The sequence below is a fragment of the Ascaphus truei genome, chromosome 17 (genome assembly GCF_040206685.1).
Source record: "Ascaphus truei isolate aAscTru1 chromosome 17, aAscTru1.hap1, whole genome shotgun sequence".
In the NCBI taxonomy this organism is placed as follows: Eukaryota; Metazoa; Chordata; class Amphibia; order Anura; family Ascaphidae; genus Ascaphus; species Ascaphus truei.
The window spans coordinates 23,867,903-23,886,670 of NC_134499.1; the positions used below are offsets into that span (position 1 = coordinate 23,867,903).

The 18,768-nt window shown below is 45.4% G+C and overlaps 1 protein-coding gene across 2 annotated transcripts in view; it reads right to left on the reverse strand.

Moving 5' to 3' along the window:
* Positions 1-18,768, reverse strand: part of FRMD4B (FERM domain containing 4B) — a 179,859-nt gene that overhangs the window by 15,524 nt on the left and 145,567 nt on the right. The gene's annotated exons all lie outside the window — the stretch shown is intronic.

Below are 18,768 nucleotides of genomic sequence, written 5' to 3' on the forward strand. Positions count from 1 at the left end.
TCAAAAGTCACCCTGTCAGTCATCCCACCCACCCACCCAGTCACCAAGTCAGTCATCCCACCCCCCCACCAAGTCAGTCATCCCACCCCCCCCCACCCAGTCACCAAGTCAGTCATCCCACCCCCCCACCCAGTCAGTCATAAGTCAGTCATCCCACCCCCCCACCCAGTCAGTCATAAGTCAGTCTTCCCCCCCCACCCGGTCAGTCTTCCCCCCCACCCAGTCAGTCTTCCCCCCCACCCAGTCAGTCTTCCCCCACACCCAGTCAGTCTTCCCCCCCACCCAGTCAGTCCACCCCCCACCCAGTCAGTCACCCAGTCAGTCAAAGTCACCCAGTCAGTCATCCCACCCCCCCCCACCCCGTCAGCCATACGGTCAGCCATCCCAACCCCCACCCAGTCAACCCACCCCGTCAGTCATCCCACCCCCACCCCCCGTCAGTCAAAAGTCAGTCATCCCCCGCCCCCCCCCCCCACCCAGTCAGTCATCCCACCCCTCCCACCCACCCACCCAGTCAGTTACCCCCCCCAGTCAGTCAGTTGCCTCCCCCCCGTCAGTCAGTTACCCCCGTCTCTCCCCCCCCTCTCTCTCCCCCCCCTCTCTCTCTCCCCCCTCTCTCTCTCCCCCCTCTCTCTCTCCACCCCTCTGTCTCTCCACCCCCTCTCTGTCTCTCCCCTCTCTGTCTCTCTCTCTCCCCTCTCTGTCTCTCTCTCTCCCCTCTCTGTCTCTCTCTCTCCCCCTCTGTCTCTCTCTCCCCTCTCTGTCTCTCTCTCTCTCCCCTCTCTGTCTCTCTCTCTCTCCCCTCTCTGTCTCTCTCTCTCTCCCCTCTCTGTCTCTCTCTCTCCCCTCTCTCTGTCTCTCTCTCTCCCCCCTCTGTCTCTCTCTCTCCCCCCTCTGTCTCTCTGTCTTTCCCCTCTCTGTCTTTCCCCTCTCTGTCTTTCCCCTCTCTGTCTTTCCCCTCTCTGTCTTTCCCCTCTCTGTCTCTCCCCTCTCTGTCTCTGTCCCCTCTCTGTCTCTGTCCCCTCTCTGTCCCCTCTCTGTCTCTGTCCCCTCTCTGTCCCCTCTCTGTCTCTGTCCCCTCTCTGTCCCCTCTCTGTCTCTGTCCCCTCTCTGTCTCTGTCCCCTCTCTGTCTCTGTCCCCTCTCTGTCTCTGTCCCCTCTCTGCCCCTGTCCCCTCTCTGCCCCTGTCCCCTCTCTGCCCCTGTCCCCTCTCTGCCCCTGTCCCCTCTCTGCCCCTGTCCCCTCTCTGCCCCTGTCCCCTCTCTGCCCCTGTCCCCTCTCTGCCCCTGTCCCCTCTCTGCCCCTGTCCCCTCTCTGCCCCTGTCCCCTCTCTGCCCCTGTCCCCTCTCTGCCCCTGTCCCCTCTCTGCCCCTGTCCCCTCTCTGCCTCTGTCCCCTCTCTGCCTCTGTCCCCTCTCTGCCTCTGTCCCCTCTCTGCCTCTGTCCCCTCTCTGTCTCTGTCCCCTCTCTGTCTCTCTCCCCTCTCTGTCTCTCTCCCCTCTCTGTCTCTCTCCCCTCTCTGTCTCTCTCCCCTCTCTGTCTCTCTGACGCTCTGCCTCACACTCTGGATCTGGATATCTTATTTACCCTGTGTATCTTAACTGCCCTATACTACACCGAAATAACCTATATTCTGCTTTCTTCCAGATCTGACTCAAGCTTCACACGGGAGACATTGGAACCCCCCCTAACCCAGAAGACAGGTAGGAAACACATCCCCTCCAATGTAAAACATTGCGGGAATTAGGGTACCTGGACATTGAGGGACTGCGGATCAGGTAAGATCCCAGGCGGGAATGCTGCTTTAAATATTGTGAAGCGGGGGCATCCAGACACTGGTTAAGGGGTGCAGGAAACTAGTCATTCATTTCTGGCTTTTTTTTCTATATCCGACATTTATACACACATACACTCAATCTCACACACAAATACACACACACACACATACACACACACACACACATACACACACACACGTAACAAGGACTAATTGTAGTATAATGTAATACAATAAATAAACTTATGTCAAAAACGAATGTTCTTATTCGGGAATTTATTCAATTTATTTTATTTATGTATATTTTTTTTAAAGCGGGGGCGGGGTTGGGGGCGGGACTAGGGGCGGGACTAGGTGGCGAGTAGATTTTTTGGTTCGGCGAGTAGATTTTTGGGTGATTTGTCAAGCACTGGCAATACGTATTACAAAATACGATTGTATTTTCACAGATTTGCATCCAGTCCTTCTCCAAAACACAGCTGCTATTACAGAAAGCAGGAGAATGGTTTCAGTGACAGGAGTTACAGCTTCCAGTACTAATGTCCCAAACTCTTAGCTCTAACTAAAAGCTGAGAGCACTGGCAGCTATCGTCCAAAGGATCTTTTAAAGCTATAATAATGCAGTCAAAAAATATGCCCACCCTCCTTACATTCACTTAAACTATACAAACAGATTTTTGCTTTGAGTCTATGTTTTTTTTGAAAGCTTGAAGCAGCTTCCAACACGTTTCTGCAGTTGTGCAATTAACTCAAGCTGTCTTTCCCTGGGACCAAAACCCTTCAGCACGTCACATTAGCATATATACACACACACAATTACTTGCTTATTCAGACATAGAAAAAGACTGTCTAGTAAACCAAACCCTTAGATTGTCTAGTAAACCAAGGGAACAAACTGCTTTCACATGGATCCACAAAAGAAATGATTTTTCTGACAACCTCCCAACCCTTATTAACATTTCAATGGGACAATATTTCAAAACCATTCCCTCAACACACAATGCGCTCCCTCCAACAGGTCTTCAACGTGCCAGCAAGCCCTGCAGTTCTTCCATTACTTACTTCTTAATGCTTCTCTGGCAATATTAGGTTTCCATTCTGTTCGATAATCCAAAGGATGTAGCCGCAAAGGGGCTGGTAACGATCTTAGTGTTTGCTGGTCTGGAAAGTACTTCCTGAGACTCCTTCTGTGCTCTCAGACACTAAGGTGAAACTCCGGTTTCACAGATCTACCCATCCCACCGATGACACATTACTGACATCACTGCTCGTATCAGGACAGGCAGCGCCTGCATTCCGCCCACTTCCCACAGATAAGACAGTCCTTGGGTTAAACGTGCTTTACTAGTAGAGCATTTTGTACGCCAAACATTGTGGCTGCGGCTTGTACATTTTGTGTTTATTTTCAAACTGACAGATCTTTGCTTAGTCTGGAACAGGGGTGCCCAACTCCAGTCCTTAAGCCCCCCAACAGGTCAGGTTTTCAGGATATCCCAGCCTCTCAGCACAGGTGGCTCAATCAGAGGCTCAGTCTTTGACTGAGCCTCTGATTGAGCCACCTGTGCTGAAGCAGGGACTGATTGAGCCACCTTTGCTGAAGCTGGGAAATTCTGAAAACCTGACCTGTTGGGAGGAGGGAGGGGGGCTGGGGGGCTTGAGGACTGGAGTTGAGCACCCCTGGTCTAGAAAGCAAACACTGCCATACATATCCCAGGACAGAATGTTTAAACGGGTTATACAGGGAATATTACAATCTGCCTGGATACTATTTTATCTTGAACTCCTGCTTTCATAGTATCCTCCAATTTTATTTTAGGTAATCGTGAACACCCAATTTTAAATACATATAGATACATTTGCAAACTATGTATCAGTGTCATCAGCTTCCTTAGAAAGGGTTAATGAATCACCCTACAATTAAACTTTGGACTTATTTCATTCCTGTGCACTTTCTTCGGGTCTGTTCTATATAACCTTATCTGGGAATTATAGTTCTTCTCGAGTAAAGCCAAATAAACGGAATATTATTTTACAAAATATAAACAAAATCTGAAAGCGTTTATTCAACCTGTTCCTGTAAAACGCAAATTACACACTCTAAAGACATTGACGTAGTTTGCAATAATAGTGGGGTTTAAAAAAGGAGTGGATAGGTCTTAACCACACCTTGCCTGCTGTCATTTATTTATCACAGCGTGACTAATCAATTAATACATTCCATACATGCAAGAGGGTAGGATCTTCCCAGGATTTAAACTGTCCTGCTCTATAACATGTTGTTTAGATCCTCAGGCAAAGTTGCTTTGCACTGCACATCCTGATTTGAAAACAAATTGCTGTAGGAAATTCGTGCTGAATGTGTACAGAAACACCCACTATTGGTAAAACAAAATAACGTCAATCAATTGGAAATACACAACAATGTTAGCAGTTCTCAGCTGAACTTTAGAACAGAATTACACAACATTTTAAACCACACTTTCCTAAAAAAAAAAACCAAGCCATCTGATTCAGTTTCCTCTTTCTTATGACATCATGTGTGAGGTCACTGCAGCTGTACTCAGACAAAACCGCAATGGGGGCTGAAATATCTCAAGATGACGCAGGGGTCATATGTTGAGTGTGCGCTATAATTACAATAGTGAAGACTTCCTTAATCCTGCACGTTAGGGGACGAAAATGCAGCACAAAACACAACGAGAATTTATTTGTGCAAAATAAGATCTCTCAGACTACCGAGTTAGCAGAGCATCCAATGGCACAACATGCCTGTCCCATACACTATATATTATCTCTGCAATGGTACAACATGCCTGTCCCATACACTATGTATTATCTCTGCAATGGTATAATATGCCTGTCCCATATACTATGTATTATCTCTGCAATGGCACAACACGCCTGTCCCATACACTATGTATTATCTCTGCAATGGTACAACATACCTGTCCCACACACTATATATTATCTCTGCAATGGCACAACATGCCTGTCCCACACACTATATATTATCTCTGCAATGGTATAACATGCCTGTCCCATACACTATGTATTATCTCTGCAATGGTACAACATGCCTGTCCCACACACTATATATTATCTCTGCAATGGTATAACATGCCTGTCCCATACACTATATATTATCTCTGCAATGGTACAACATGCCTGTCCCATACACTATGTATTATCTCTGCAATGGTATAACATGCCTGTCCCATACACTATGTATTATCTCTGCAATGGCACAACATGCCTGTCCCATACACTATGTATTATCTCTGCAATGGCACAACATGCCTGTCCCATACACTATGTATTATCTCTGCAATGGCACAACATGCCTGTCCCATACACTATGTATTATCTCTGCAATGGTACAACATGCCTGTCCCACACACAATGTATTATCTCTGCAATGGTACAACATGCCTGTCCCACACACAATGTATTATCTCTGCAATGGTACAACATGCCTGTCCCATACAATATTTATTATCTCTGCAATGATACAATATGTCTGTCTAAACATACCGACTGCTGGAAACATTTTGTACATTCATAGACTTATTTAAAAGGTTATCATCAAAAGAATTGATACAGTATGTGTATGCTGCTACTGTTAGCAACACTTCACAATATTAGCAGAATTATGTATATTAGCAGAATTATGTATATTAGACTCATAGTTACATAGTTACATAGTAGATGAGGTTGAAAAAAGACTTCCGTCCATCAAGTTAAAAAATTAATTCCTTCCTGACTCCAAGAATTGGCAATCGGATTAATCCCTGGATCAACATCCTTCCCATGTACACTTATTTGGTATATCCCTGTATACCTTTCCCATCTAAAAAGATGTCCAACCTTTTTTTGAACAAATCTATTGTATCTGCCATCACAGTCTCCATGGGTAATGAATTCCACATTTTAACTGCCCTTACTGTAAAGAACCCTTTCCTTTGTTGCTGGTGAAATTTCCTTTATTCAATATTATTCATTTTCAATACCACTGCAATAATTGGTTTTCGAACAACTCGTGCTGTAATGCTAAATATGTTGGCAGATACTAAATAAACATGGTAATGTTTCCTCATTTCTGGTGAAGCATGCAGTTTTATTCCCGGGGAGGGCTGAACATGTAATGGATGCAGCGTGTGTGGGGTTGGGAAACACAGATGTTTGTAGCATTGCCGATTTGGAACTACTGCATCAATTAGAGAATTCCTTTACCCAACGCAAATCTGAATAACAGAACGTACAGTAATCACACAGAAAAACAGGGCGGCAGGGACACTGCAACATACACTACTACCCAGCTAAAGATAAGGAGAGAGTGGGACTCTGATAAGGAAAGAGACAAGATAAAAGTGACACAATCAATGAAAGTTTTAGGGCAGGGCTCTGCAAGTGGCAGCCCGCGGGTCACATCCGGCCCCCTGAGGGCCTTCAGGTAGCCCCTTGGACTCTCTGCTTCTGCTACTTTCATTAGTTGCCTAGGCAGCCAAGTGCCTTTTTTTTAACACCAAAACTCTCTTGTAAGCTAAGGTAATGAATATATATATACGATGCAGGTGTTATATATGCTTGCAAAATGTACTGGCGGTCCTCGCTTATCCCCCGAAATCCGGCCCGCAAACCACCGTCGGATTGCGGGTCCATGTTAATCTGTGGCGGTGAGCGTCGGATAAGCCGTTCTGACGTCGGATAATGCGTCCAGCGGACTACATTATGCGGCGTCGGATAAGCCGTTCGGCGGAAAACGGACCGCCGGATCCGAGGACCACCTCTATAAGTATAATCATTTGTAAGTCTTTGAATGTATCCAAAATTACATTCTAAATACTTAGATTGTAAGCTCTTGGGGACAGGGTCTCCCGTTGCCTTAGGTTGTCATTTAACGCCACACTTATCCTTATTGTTTGTCATTTAGTTACCTTGTATATGCACTTTGTAAAGTGCTGCGCATATTGCTGGCGCTATATAAATAAAATTATACATACATTCAGATTTTTGTGGCCCTCCTACTGCTAAAGTTTTCCTGATCTGGCCCGTTAGGAAAACCAGTTGAAGAGCCGTGATTTCGGGGCAAATTCTACATACCTTGAAGCACCGAAATGCCCTAGGGCAGGCGTGCGCAAAGTGGGGGGCGCGGCGGCTACAGAGGTCCCGCGCTCTCCCCCAAGGCACTTACCTTAGCTTCTCTTACCTGATCTTCGGCGACGCATTGCCATGGTAACCGGTGTCAAATGATGCCGCAGCCGAGCAGGAGGGGGGGTGGGGGGCGTGAGCCGGGATGTGTGCAGGCAGCGGGGCGCAGGGTCAAAACTTTGCGCACCCCTGCCCTAAGGGGATTATGGCTGATTTGCACTGCATGGTATAAAGAATAAGCCCCAAGATATAGGCCATGGTTCCCTATATAAAGTCTTAGCGCAGAGGAGCTATGAAGTGAGGTGAAAACACTCCACAAAAAAACACCTATTCAGCTTTTAACCCTTCAAGGAAGCCTAGGTTTTCATTTATTTCAACATTCCAGTTATAGTACAAGAGCTTTATCCAAATTAAAACCGAAAGCCAAATTCTGACTTGACACAAGGAGTTATAAAGCGCTACGAAAAAGAAAAATGCTGATGCCTGCAATGTTAGAATAACTCGTTTTAGGAACACGTGTTGCTTCTTCTGGACTGAGCGATGAACAGGAAAAAAAGACAGAGACCTTAATGAAGGATTATTATCCCAGGGGAGATTATACACTGGCAAAGGAGCATACAGCATTCCTGGCGGCTCTTAATAATTAGTCATCATTTGCCCCAAGACATCTGATAATAAGTAGTGTGTTTAATGGGTGCACGGTAACAAAACCGATCACATATTAGCAGGTTACTCAGCAGAAGAATGCAACACATTATTGCCAAACACAGCTGTCATCTGTCCGGTAATTCAAGCTCTGGGTGTCTGAACGTCTAATAATGAAGGCAGAGCAGACAACAGACATACAGTGTAAAAACAAGATTAGAGAAAGGATTTATTAACCCACTTAGACCCATATTCAATATGCTATGAAGTTCTCTTTTCCTGTGTTGGAAGGCCTTAAGGCCCATTCATTCCAATGGGGATGAAGGTCTTTCTAGCAAGATGACGATTCACAGCATAATAAACACAGACTTGGTGCCAAAAGGAATTGCTCTTCATATGACACATTATATCTGGAGTGACGTATATACTGTATGTTGCTATTCAGACACTTATGTAACAAGCTAATATCAAAAGTGCCATTGTCCCTGATTTATAATGCTAATATATAAATACAGTATATATATCTTTTTGAGGATTTAGGCCTGTCCTTTTCATACTCTACACCCACCTACGTATGAGGACTATTATTATTATTCCTTTTTTTTATTATTTATAATAAGGATCATTTAAAAAAAAAAAACATCTGTATTTTTCCACAAACTTGGAAATGTTCTTTTTTGTACTTTTGGTTGTATTTTTACAGTTTGAGCTTGTTCTATTCTTCTACATGTACAACGCAGAGTATACTAACACAGGGGTGAGCAATCTTTTTTACCCTGCACCCCCCTGCCGGCTCTCCTCCCTCCTCACCTTGGCTCTGGCGTTCTGACGTCACGTGACCCCACTGCGTCATTTGATGCTGTGTTACCATGGCGATGTGTCGCCAGAAGCCGTCTGAGCCAAGGTTAGTGAAGTTACCGAGGCCTTCGCTGCTCCACCGGCATTTAATGTAAATGCCTTCGGGAAGCGCGCGGGGACTCTGTAACCGCCACCCCCCAAGTTTGCGCATCCCAGGACTAAGACACTGCAGAACTATATCTTGTTGCTCTCGATAAAATGACACTGAGCTTTAAATAATTCAGCATGGCCCTGTTTGATGGGAAACAAATTACAGATCTCTTTATTAGAACCACAGCAAATAAAAATATCACTTGTGAGCATATTCACATGTCTCAGACAGGTCTGCAACCCTGCCATTCCCTATTATCTTGGCAAACAATGCTTCCACTGCAGCCAGGGATTCTGGGAAATGACATGCAAATGAGCACACAGTGTCACCTTTTCCTTCATGTTCATTTTAGCATGAGACCCTATAACCTTATGCCTGCCGTATAAAAACACAGCTTTTCAGCACAGCCAGTAAACCTCTTAAGACAGCTGTTTCGACCTTTAGGGTCTCATCAGTGTGAAGCTGGTTATACTGGCTTTGCAATGTGAATACAGCAGGGCCCCGCTTCTTGGCGATCCGCTGATACGGCGGCACCGAAAAAGGGGGCCGCCATGTTGGATTTTAAGTCACGCATGCGCAGAACATAGGTCGCACATGCGCAGAACGGCGAAAATGCAGGTTTGCGCATGCGCAGAACTGAAAATCGCCGGATCCATTTTCCGGCGATTTTCACTATATAGCGGGCCTCTGAAACGGAACCCGCCGTATACCCGGGGCCCTGCTGTATGTATTATTAGATGTTGAAGTACAGGCCTGTTATTCTTCTTGCTGCCTGTTATTTAAAAAGATACACTGTGTAAATATCCTTTTCATGCATATCTGGGGTTTGACCATTTGCTTTGTGTGTGTGTGTTTGTGAGTGTGTGTGTTTGTATGTGTGTGTGTGTGTGTGTGTGTGTGCATCACAATTCTGATCAATGCTTCATTATCTGTGAGAAAGACACACAGAGAAAAGGCCTGTGCATAATTAGATCATCCTGCTGAGAAGTCAGTGAGAACACTATTGTGTGCGAGCCATTCATCCAAACACAAGGCAACATTATATCAGGTAAGAGTTCTGTAATAGGTGCTTTGGATACAAATAGAAGCCTTGCCCATTCTTTTCAGATTGCTTCATCAATATTCCCTGGTTAAAATATATCCAGTATTCCTTGTTATTGTCCCTAAATAATCACAAAATGTTATGAGGTGGCCCTCATTCCTTTTACTTCTGAATAAGAGAAAGTAAGAGCTACCTGTAGCCATCCTTGTTAGGGACAAGCAATACAAATAAAAACTAGCATTGCGGTGGGAGAGTGCATTAACAAAAACTCGTTAAAAGGCTGCATCACAAAACAGACAAGTGGGACGGCTGCTATAATTCATCCAGTGCTTTATTACACGCATGGAAGGGGTTAACCCATCCCTCACAGAAGGACCTGCAATGCTTTGCTACTGTATTGTATTATATTGTATTCATATAGCACAAACAATGTACCAAGCAGGGATATTATACAAGACATAATACAGGGAAGGGATATGCGCATACTGTAATACAGAACAGTTAACATTGGGGGGAATGGGGGTAGTTAATCCCCTTAAGAGCTTGCAATCCAAGTAGTGTGTTGGAAGAGCGTAGAGTACATGGAAGTGTATTATTTATAGGACAAGGTCAAGAGGGCAAGTGTGTAAGTAATAAAAAGTGTAAACATATATACAACTCCTAACAGTGAAAGCTACGGTTTAAAACAAACACATAGAGCAGGGGTGGCTCAGCGACTGAGCCACCTGTGCTGAAGCAGGATATCCTGAAAACCTGTTTGGGGGCCCTGGAGGACTAGAGTTGGCCATCCTTGACATAAGGCCTTGGTTTTTGGATACCATTTGCATTTATTGCTACAGGGATTTAACCTTACACTGCCAAAAACATTAAGAAACAAATAAAAAGCTGCACGACAAAACGCTGCAGGGCTGTCTGGGAGAGGGGAGGGGTGAGGGGAGGGGGAGAGGGGAGGGGGAGGGGGGGAGGGGGAGAGGGGAGGGGGAGGGGGAGAGGGGAGGGGGAGAGGGGAGGGGAGAGGGGAGGGGGAGAGGGGAGGGGGAGAGGGGAGGGGGAGAGGGTTTTGGGAGGGAGGGGGGAGAGGGTTTTGGGGAGGGGGGGGGGAGAGGGGTTTTGGGAGGGGGGGAGGGAGGGAAGAGGGGAGGGAGGGGAGGGGGGAAGAGGGGAGGGAGGGGAGGGGGGGAGGGGGGAAGGGGAGAGGGGGGAGAGGAGAGGGGGGAGAGGAGAGGGGGGAGAGGAGAGGGGAGAGAGGTTACTCAGTGCATGAGCTGTCAAGGTAAAGTAAAAGTCAGTGTTCTAGTTTGACTTTTGCAGCTCCCCAGGAGAGACCTGTTCCAGGCAGACTGTGATACTCTGTCAGCACTTGTTTAGGCAAAGCTATGACAGCCGTACATACAGTAGATAGACTGGCTGCCAAGTAAGTTATCTGCCTCATGATTAGGTCACCGGGCGATTTAATACAAAGGCTTCCCCTACACATCCCCCCCCCCCCAGCAAAGATCCCCTTCAGATGCACTTTAGCAGGTTGTCCGGAGCTATTAACACTGAGTCCTCACCACTTGACTTTATTTACAATACAAGTTTAAAAAAAAAGAATAAAAGTATAACCAGAGACATGGCCTACGGGGAACAGCGGTGTGTGTCAGGAGGCAGGCTGGGGAATGCCACTTCAATGACAAAGACAGCATACAAAGCTCTCGGGAAGCATCTCCGAGGGCTCCTACATCATTCTGTCATCAATGTAATGGATAAATTCCCAGTCAGCCGAGCACAGTAATACATCAGCTGGAGAAAGGAATTGCTATGGAGCTGGAAGATCACTGGGGAGGAGCAGCGGATCGACAAGGGCTGATGATTAAATCATGGGCGGCACACTCCAGTTCTCAAGTGCCACCAGCAGGTCAGGTTTTCAGGATATCCCTGCTTCTGCATGGATAGTCATAGGAGCCGACTACTGATTGAGCCACCTGTGCTGAAGCAGGGATATCCTGAACAGTTGGTGGCACTTGAAGACTAGAGTTGCCCCCCCCCCCCCCCTGCTCTAAGGTCTTCATAAAGGAATTTATTATATATAATCAGATATTAATAAATAATATATCACTTTATGAAGACCCGAGTGTGCCGTTGTCCTTCCATGTTGCTGAAAAATTGCTGTGAACACACACGCACACACTTTGTGTATAACTGGCATAGATGTTCAATCACAACATCCACTCCTAGTGGCCTTCTAAACAATACACAAACACACACACACACACACACACACACACACACACACACACACACACACACACACACACACACCACCCTCTCCCCCCCCCCCCAGTAGGGAAATAATTAAATCCCATATATTCTTGTTGTAATTATGCAAATCAATCCCACGCCGATATGAACAGGTGTCACTGCCATACGTGTTAGCAACACATCGCAAACGCCGTGCGTGGCTGCCCGACTCCATGCACGGCTGCCCGACTCAATGCGCGGCTGCCCGGCCCCATGCGCGGCTGCGCGGCCCCATGCGCGGCTGCCCAGCCCCATGCGCGGCTGCCCGACTCTGCTTTTCCTATATATTCCCAGCAGACACAGCTACAGACGCACTTTATTTTTTTCGTTTGAACAGATCTCTTGGCCTATCTAATGCTTAAACGCTGTAGCTTTGTTGAGGAGATTTACAATATTAAGTGCCCCAGAGGTTAAAATGGAGCGGTCCTCAGAACCAGGGCTGGCTGGAAGTTTAGCGGCGTTTGGTGCAGAGTGAGAATGGCGGAAACTCTTATCTGCTCCGGAAGCGGTATCGCCTCCTGCTGCAACGCGTCACTTTGATGACGCGACATCGCCTGTTGCGTGGGGCCTCTTGCCCGCCCTCGCGTCTCGAGTTGTGATGGTAGCAGGAGGAGATGCCGTCGTGAACAGGTTTTAAAGGTTGTGCTGGTTCATTTAACCATTGAATTGTGAGTACTGAAGCTAGGTCGGGAGAAGCGCGGGGCCAGGTGCACTCGCACCGATGGGACTGGCATCAAGCTGGCGATGCCCAGAACCCAGTGCTGTCTATGGGTTACCATGGTAATCGCAGAAGCTAGAGATTTTATTTCTTTTAAAGCAGGACATGCTCAGGATAGGACACGAAAATGATAGGCGTTGCATTCATATAGGCCTCTGGGGAGGAGCCGGTAGGGTTGCCAGGTATCCCGTATTGAACTGGACTGTTCTGTAATTGGACACACTGTCCAGTAACAAATGAGAGGTGATACTGGACATGTATGTGCCGGGTATTACCTCTCTGGACATGTATGTGTCCGGTATTACCTCTCTGGCCATAGTGACCTGACCGGCTTGGGGAGCCGTGGGATTTCCCCGAGCAGGGAGAGAGCAGGGCTGTTGCTGTGGGGGTGGGCAGCTTCCTCCATGCTAGGTAATGCAGCCAATCAGAAGGTGTCAGTAGCCTGGGGGTGGGGCCAAGAAGAGGAGGAAACAGCATGGAGCAGAGAGAGGCAAGAGCGGTGTGTGTGTGTGTCGAGCGCATCGCATGTTTCCCCATTGTGTCCAGTATTTTTGGAGAAGTCACCTGGCACCCCCAGGAGCAGGATTGCTGCTTTAATGTATGTGCTTCTTTATTTAACATCTGTATGTCACGTGGAATAAGACCACTAATGATTTCCTGCAGGATATAGCAATGTCAGAAAGAACACAGCTGAACTCTCCTCCACCACCGCCCACACGAGAGGCGACATGTCACACCAGACACGCTGTGTCAGGAGTGTCACACACAGCTCATTGGAGCTTCTGGGACAAAAAACTAATACCTGGGCTGGAGCACGCTGATTTCCTCTTCCGGTTCATGGGTACCTGACGTCATCACTGACCGGAGACCCGGCGAGTCAAGACTGTGAGTGCCTTTCTGCTTGTTCTCCCTTCCCCTACCTCCGCAGTGAGGATTCCTTGTCCGTGGGTGACACCGGGTTAGGAGGGCAGTGGCGGAGGGTAGCGGTTTACTTAGCTGGTTGTTCCTCCACGGGGGACGCGGCGGTATTACTGCTATCTATTCCTCCTTACCACTTATAGCCCCTACCCGTTGATAGTCACGGGGCACGGTTCAAGTGGGGTGTCTACATTGTTGCTTCATTCATTAGTGGGACACTGGACGGAGGAGTGCTTTATTTATTTCTTATTGGAAAATGTTTCTGGACTTTATGTAGGATCAATGCCTGTGTACAATTGGTGGCACCAGTTCTTTCCTGGGAGTGAGTCTAGGATATTTGCTGGGACAAAAAACTGGCCTGTCTTGATTTTTTTCTTTTAGCTAAAAAAAAAAACCCAATGCAGCTAAAAAAGTGACTTCCGTCCGGCTGGGGAGAAGTAAGGTGGCGGTCCCACTTAGACTAAAAGGAGAACTATGGCAGTGATAGATTTAGGTCCATATTTACTAAGGAGTATTCTGCTACATGGCACCTTCCGCACTTTACAACCTACTGTACTCAAGTTAATTTGCTTTAAGGTGTCTTATGGCAGAAGAGTTCTTAGTAGTATGGGCCTTAATTGGTATTTACATTTTATTTTTAGGTTTAAAGCAGCAACTCCCCCTTGCCCCTCGCCTCCCCACAGATGCCGATAGGAGATTAAAAATGATTTTATTCATCTTCTGAGGTTACCATGGTAACATTTACACTGCACTGAGCTCCGGGGAGAGCTCCATTTTAACCTCCCACGCACTTAATATTTCAAAAGCTTATCTCCTGAACAAAAGCATCAGATCGGAAAAAAAAAAAAATACTAACAGAAAGGGCAAGAAGACAACCAATAAAGTAAACAAACAAACAAACAAACATGATTGCCATCCGCGCTGGCTGCCACTTTAAGACGTGTCATACACAGAGGAAGTGGCGGGCATACACAGAGGAAGTGGCGGGTTACTGTTCATCGATTGGATGTGTTTGGCACAACAATTAGAATGCAATCAGATGTACGGGAGGCTTCTCTGGGACCTACAAATGACTATGTTCTCTTGTGCAGAGAGTCAAACACAACTCCCATGGCGGTACGATTTACTGCTCTTCCCTTTCCCCACTGCGGTTTTAAGTTGTAAAAGTTCAATGCATGTGACTCACTAAGTTCGTAAAGCAACAGAGCACCCTCTCCTAATTTTACAATACTCACGGTTTTGTGAATGCACAGTAATTGTGCTCATTTGCATGTCATTACCCAGAATCCCTGGCTGCAGCGGAAAACTGTTTGCTACGCGATAATGGGGAAAGACCGGGTTGCGGACCTGTCTGAGACATGCGACTATGCCCACAAGTGGTATTTTTATTTGCTATTAAAGAAGTACATTTTAGTTCAGCTATCGTTATTGCAGGGGAGCTCAACTCCAGTCCTCAAGTCCCCTCCCCCCCCCAACAGGTCAGGTTTTCAGGATATCCCAGCTACAGCAAAGGTGGCTCAAATCAGTCCCTGCTTCAACACAGGTGGCCCAATCAGAGGCTCACTCTTAGACTGAGCCACCTGTACTGAAGCAGGGATATCCTGAAAACCTGACCTGTTGGGGGAGAGCGGGGTGGGGGGCTTGAGGACTGGAGTTGAAAACCCCTGCGTTATTAGATGCTTCCTTTGACATTTTAACACATGGTTTCTATGCAGACTGAAACATAGAATGCTGAATATCGCGGCAAATGCCTGTGGAATAACGGATGTTATAATGCGTCGCAGGCACCTGGGCATGGAGCGGATACAAAGTATCAAATGAGCATCTCTACTTTCATTGAATGTATAAACCGGGGCTCTTCAACGGGGGGGGGGGGGGGGGGGGGCAGATCGTGCCCACGAAGGGTCTTGGACGGACCCTTAAACGCTCTGCTTATGCTCATTTCATTTAGTTGCTCAGGCAGCGAAGTACACATTTTCACACTAGAATTCACTTGTATGCCAAGTCTAATAAATGTGTAGGTCTTTAAATTGTATCCAAAATGACATTATATTACTCTTGTGGCCCTTTTATTCTGGATTATTTTTCAGGCCCCGTTGGGAAGCTGGTTGGAGAGCCTTGGTATTTACACACCATGTTCACTCTGACTTTACTTTTACGGCCGGAACGCCTGCAGAGCAGAAGTGAAGGTGCTCCTAATCCTCGGAGAGTTTTCACTGAGAATATACAACAATAGTCTTGTTATCTTTCCTTCAGGTTTCCAACTGGTGGGAAACAAACAGAGCAATGCCAGCTAGCCAGCTGCACATCGCACATTTACCTCACTTAGCACAGCAACACTGCTCCAATCACCTCTCCAAACATTGCTAGTGCATGTGAGGAAATAGCCAGAGACTATGCAAAGAATATTTACATACAGTACTAAAGAGACCTAAACATGATTCTTTTAAATAAACTGGATTGCTAACAATTGCTTACAGAGCAAATATTATATCACGCCACTGGGAAAATACACACGTATGTATATGTGTGATATATAGAGATATAGATATATAGAGATTATATATATATAATATACTGTAATATATATATATATATATATAGTTATACGTTACCGTTCCAAGGATTGGTAAACAAGAGACAGCACTCAATGTTGAAGATCAAAGTGTATTAGTGAAAGCAAAAATACATCCAGAAACCAGGGTTTCTGGATGTATTTTTGCTTTCACTAATACACTTTGATCTTCAACATTGAGTGCTGTCTCTTGTTTACCAATCCTTGGAACGGTAACGTATAACTACATTCTCTATATGGGACGTGCACCTGTGGCTTAACAGCACCTATTGGAGTGCCAACTGCCTTATCTGACTATATATATATATATATATATAGTACAGTGTATAGTGTTACAAAAAACCCCCATCAAAGTATTAGAAGCCCAGTTCAACCTCAAGAGGGACCAGTTGTTTTTCAAGTTTTCTATTTCCACAATACAACTGAGCTCTGTTTTCCAAACGGATTGCTCACTCATGTTAATCAATGAAAATATATGTAATTAAATCAAAATAAGTCCCAGCATAGCAATCAGTAGGGCAGTGAACACTGTCACTTTTACTTTTGGACAGGTACCGTGAGAAAGTCATGAATCTACTGAGGTGTCTGCCTGGCCTCCTCCCTTGTAAACCCAGCAGCCCTGTTGGGGAGTGGAGCAGAGATTATTTATAGCACAGGTGTAGGCACCTAGAGAAAGATTTAATAAGTTTCAGGGCTGAATGGAAAACTCAATACCACAATCCAGCCCACATTCTTTTTTTTATCACGTTAAAAAACGTGACCATTTAAAGCCCTTAAGAGGAAAGGGAATAAAACTGCAGGAAGAGCTGAAAGATATTTTAAGTAGCATTTACTCAACAACTTTAAGTTACAGTGTATAGGACATCAAACACAGGTTTGTAGTCATTTGTTCCCAGCAGTGTTTGGAGGAGGTTCACAAAAGTGTTAACTGTGTAGTGTAATTGTAACCATTTAAAGACCCCTTGGACCAAAATGAACGAATTCCAGTGGCATGCATACAAGAATATTGTAGCTTCTTGAAGATTGATTCTCCAATGTTGCTCCATTAGCATCAGCTTGCAATGTGGGTAATGCCCAGAGCAGGAAGAAGTTATGGGAGGCAAATATTATAATGGGACGACCAAAGTCTGCATTTGTGCATTATGTTCTTTTTTCCCCCCATGTTAAAAATGAAACGGTCGGGTATTTAACACAGCTGGGAGCCAACAAATGGCAGTGTCACAGATTTTGTGTGAGTAGTAGATACATAAACAAGCATCAGTGCAGACCATTTTTTTGACGTGTCAGATTCTGGGACAGACAAGTGACTATCACGGGTGGAATTTGTGATTATTAGAACACACAAATCTTTCATTTAATGTGCAGAACAACTATTATAGAACGTGTCCAGTGACAGCAACAGCCACCTACATTTACATTCTAAACAAATGACTGGTAATTGGTCTCTTACTCCACCCAAAGTGCTTCTGTGGTACACATACTGTATGTATTTACCAGAGCCAATCCTTAACCTCTACCAAATCCAGCAATGTTCCACTTCCCTCCGACATACCCATAGCATATCGTACGGAGGGCTCCATCTGGGATCATGTGAAAGTACGGTTTCCACTTTATTTTCACATGGCTGTGTAGGCTTCAGTATCATTTGAAGCAGTCACATTTTTTGCCACCATTGGTTCATAGAAAGTTTTGAAAGTTTTTTTTTTTTTAATCCAGGACCTGTTCAGTTTCACAAATTATGACCACGATGTTATCTGGTTCGGTAACACCATGAAGCTTGATCAGCAAACGATTGTAAACAATACAAACCAAAAATACATGCATTAATTATCCAACAGACCCATTTGGGCCCTTAGTTGGAAGCCTTTTATGCACATAACAGAGCACATCTGAACTAATGCAAAGGTTTTCATTCACCCAAAGCATCCAAAATTAAACTTTCACAAGCACATGTATTGTTTTCTAAATGACGCAGATCACGTGAGTAATAGTTGTTCTATGCTAAATAATTTCACCGCAATTAATCCTCCCTCAGTGGTTTTCAACCTTTTTTGGTTAAGGAAACCTATGTGAAATTCTGAGGAACCCCCAACCCTCTTTAATAGCGCGTCTGAGATCAGATACTTTGTAAATTCTTCTATATTTGGTAAAAATTTTAACTACCTGAAAATTACAGGGAAACCATTAGAGCTGCCCGGGGAACCCAAGGGTTCCTAGGAACACTGGTTGAAAAACACTGTCTTAAGCAACTACTTAATGAGTCAGATTGGTAAAACCTACTCCAAGTCTAAGTAACCTTCACAGACCGTGAAATTTACTGTTGACTTTATTATTGCAATTGTACCGTCATATAGACTTTATTATTGGCATTTATGAAAATCTAACTCTGCTATCCCAGAAGACACGTTCCGGAGTGGAAAACACCTTCACTTGGATGGACCACAAGGTGTCTCCTTCACTGGAAGGTGTCTTCTGGAATACCAATGCTTAGTGAATTTGCACCTTTATGTCAGATGAACACAGACAGTCAAAGGAAGATACAGGAACCTAAGGAAATGCAATTTATACCAACCTGTGTGGGGATACATAGAAGTTGATGACAGCTTTAGTGATTAAATATATCCAACATATTTGAACATACCAATGTTCCTACAACCTCTTAACTTTGCAGGACAGACTGGATCTACGTCACACACATTGTTTGGCCATTCCAAAAT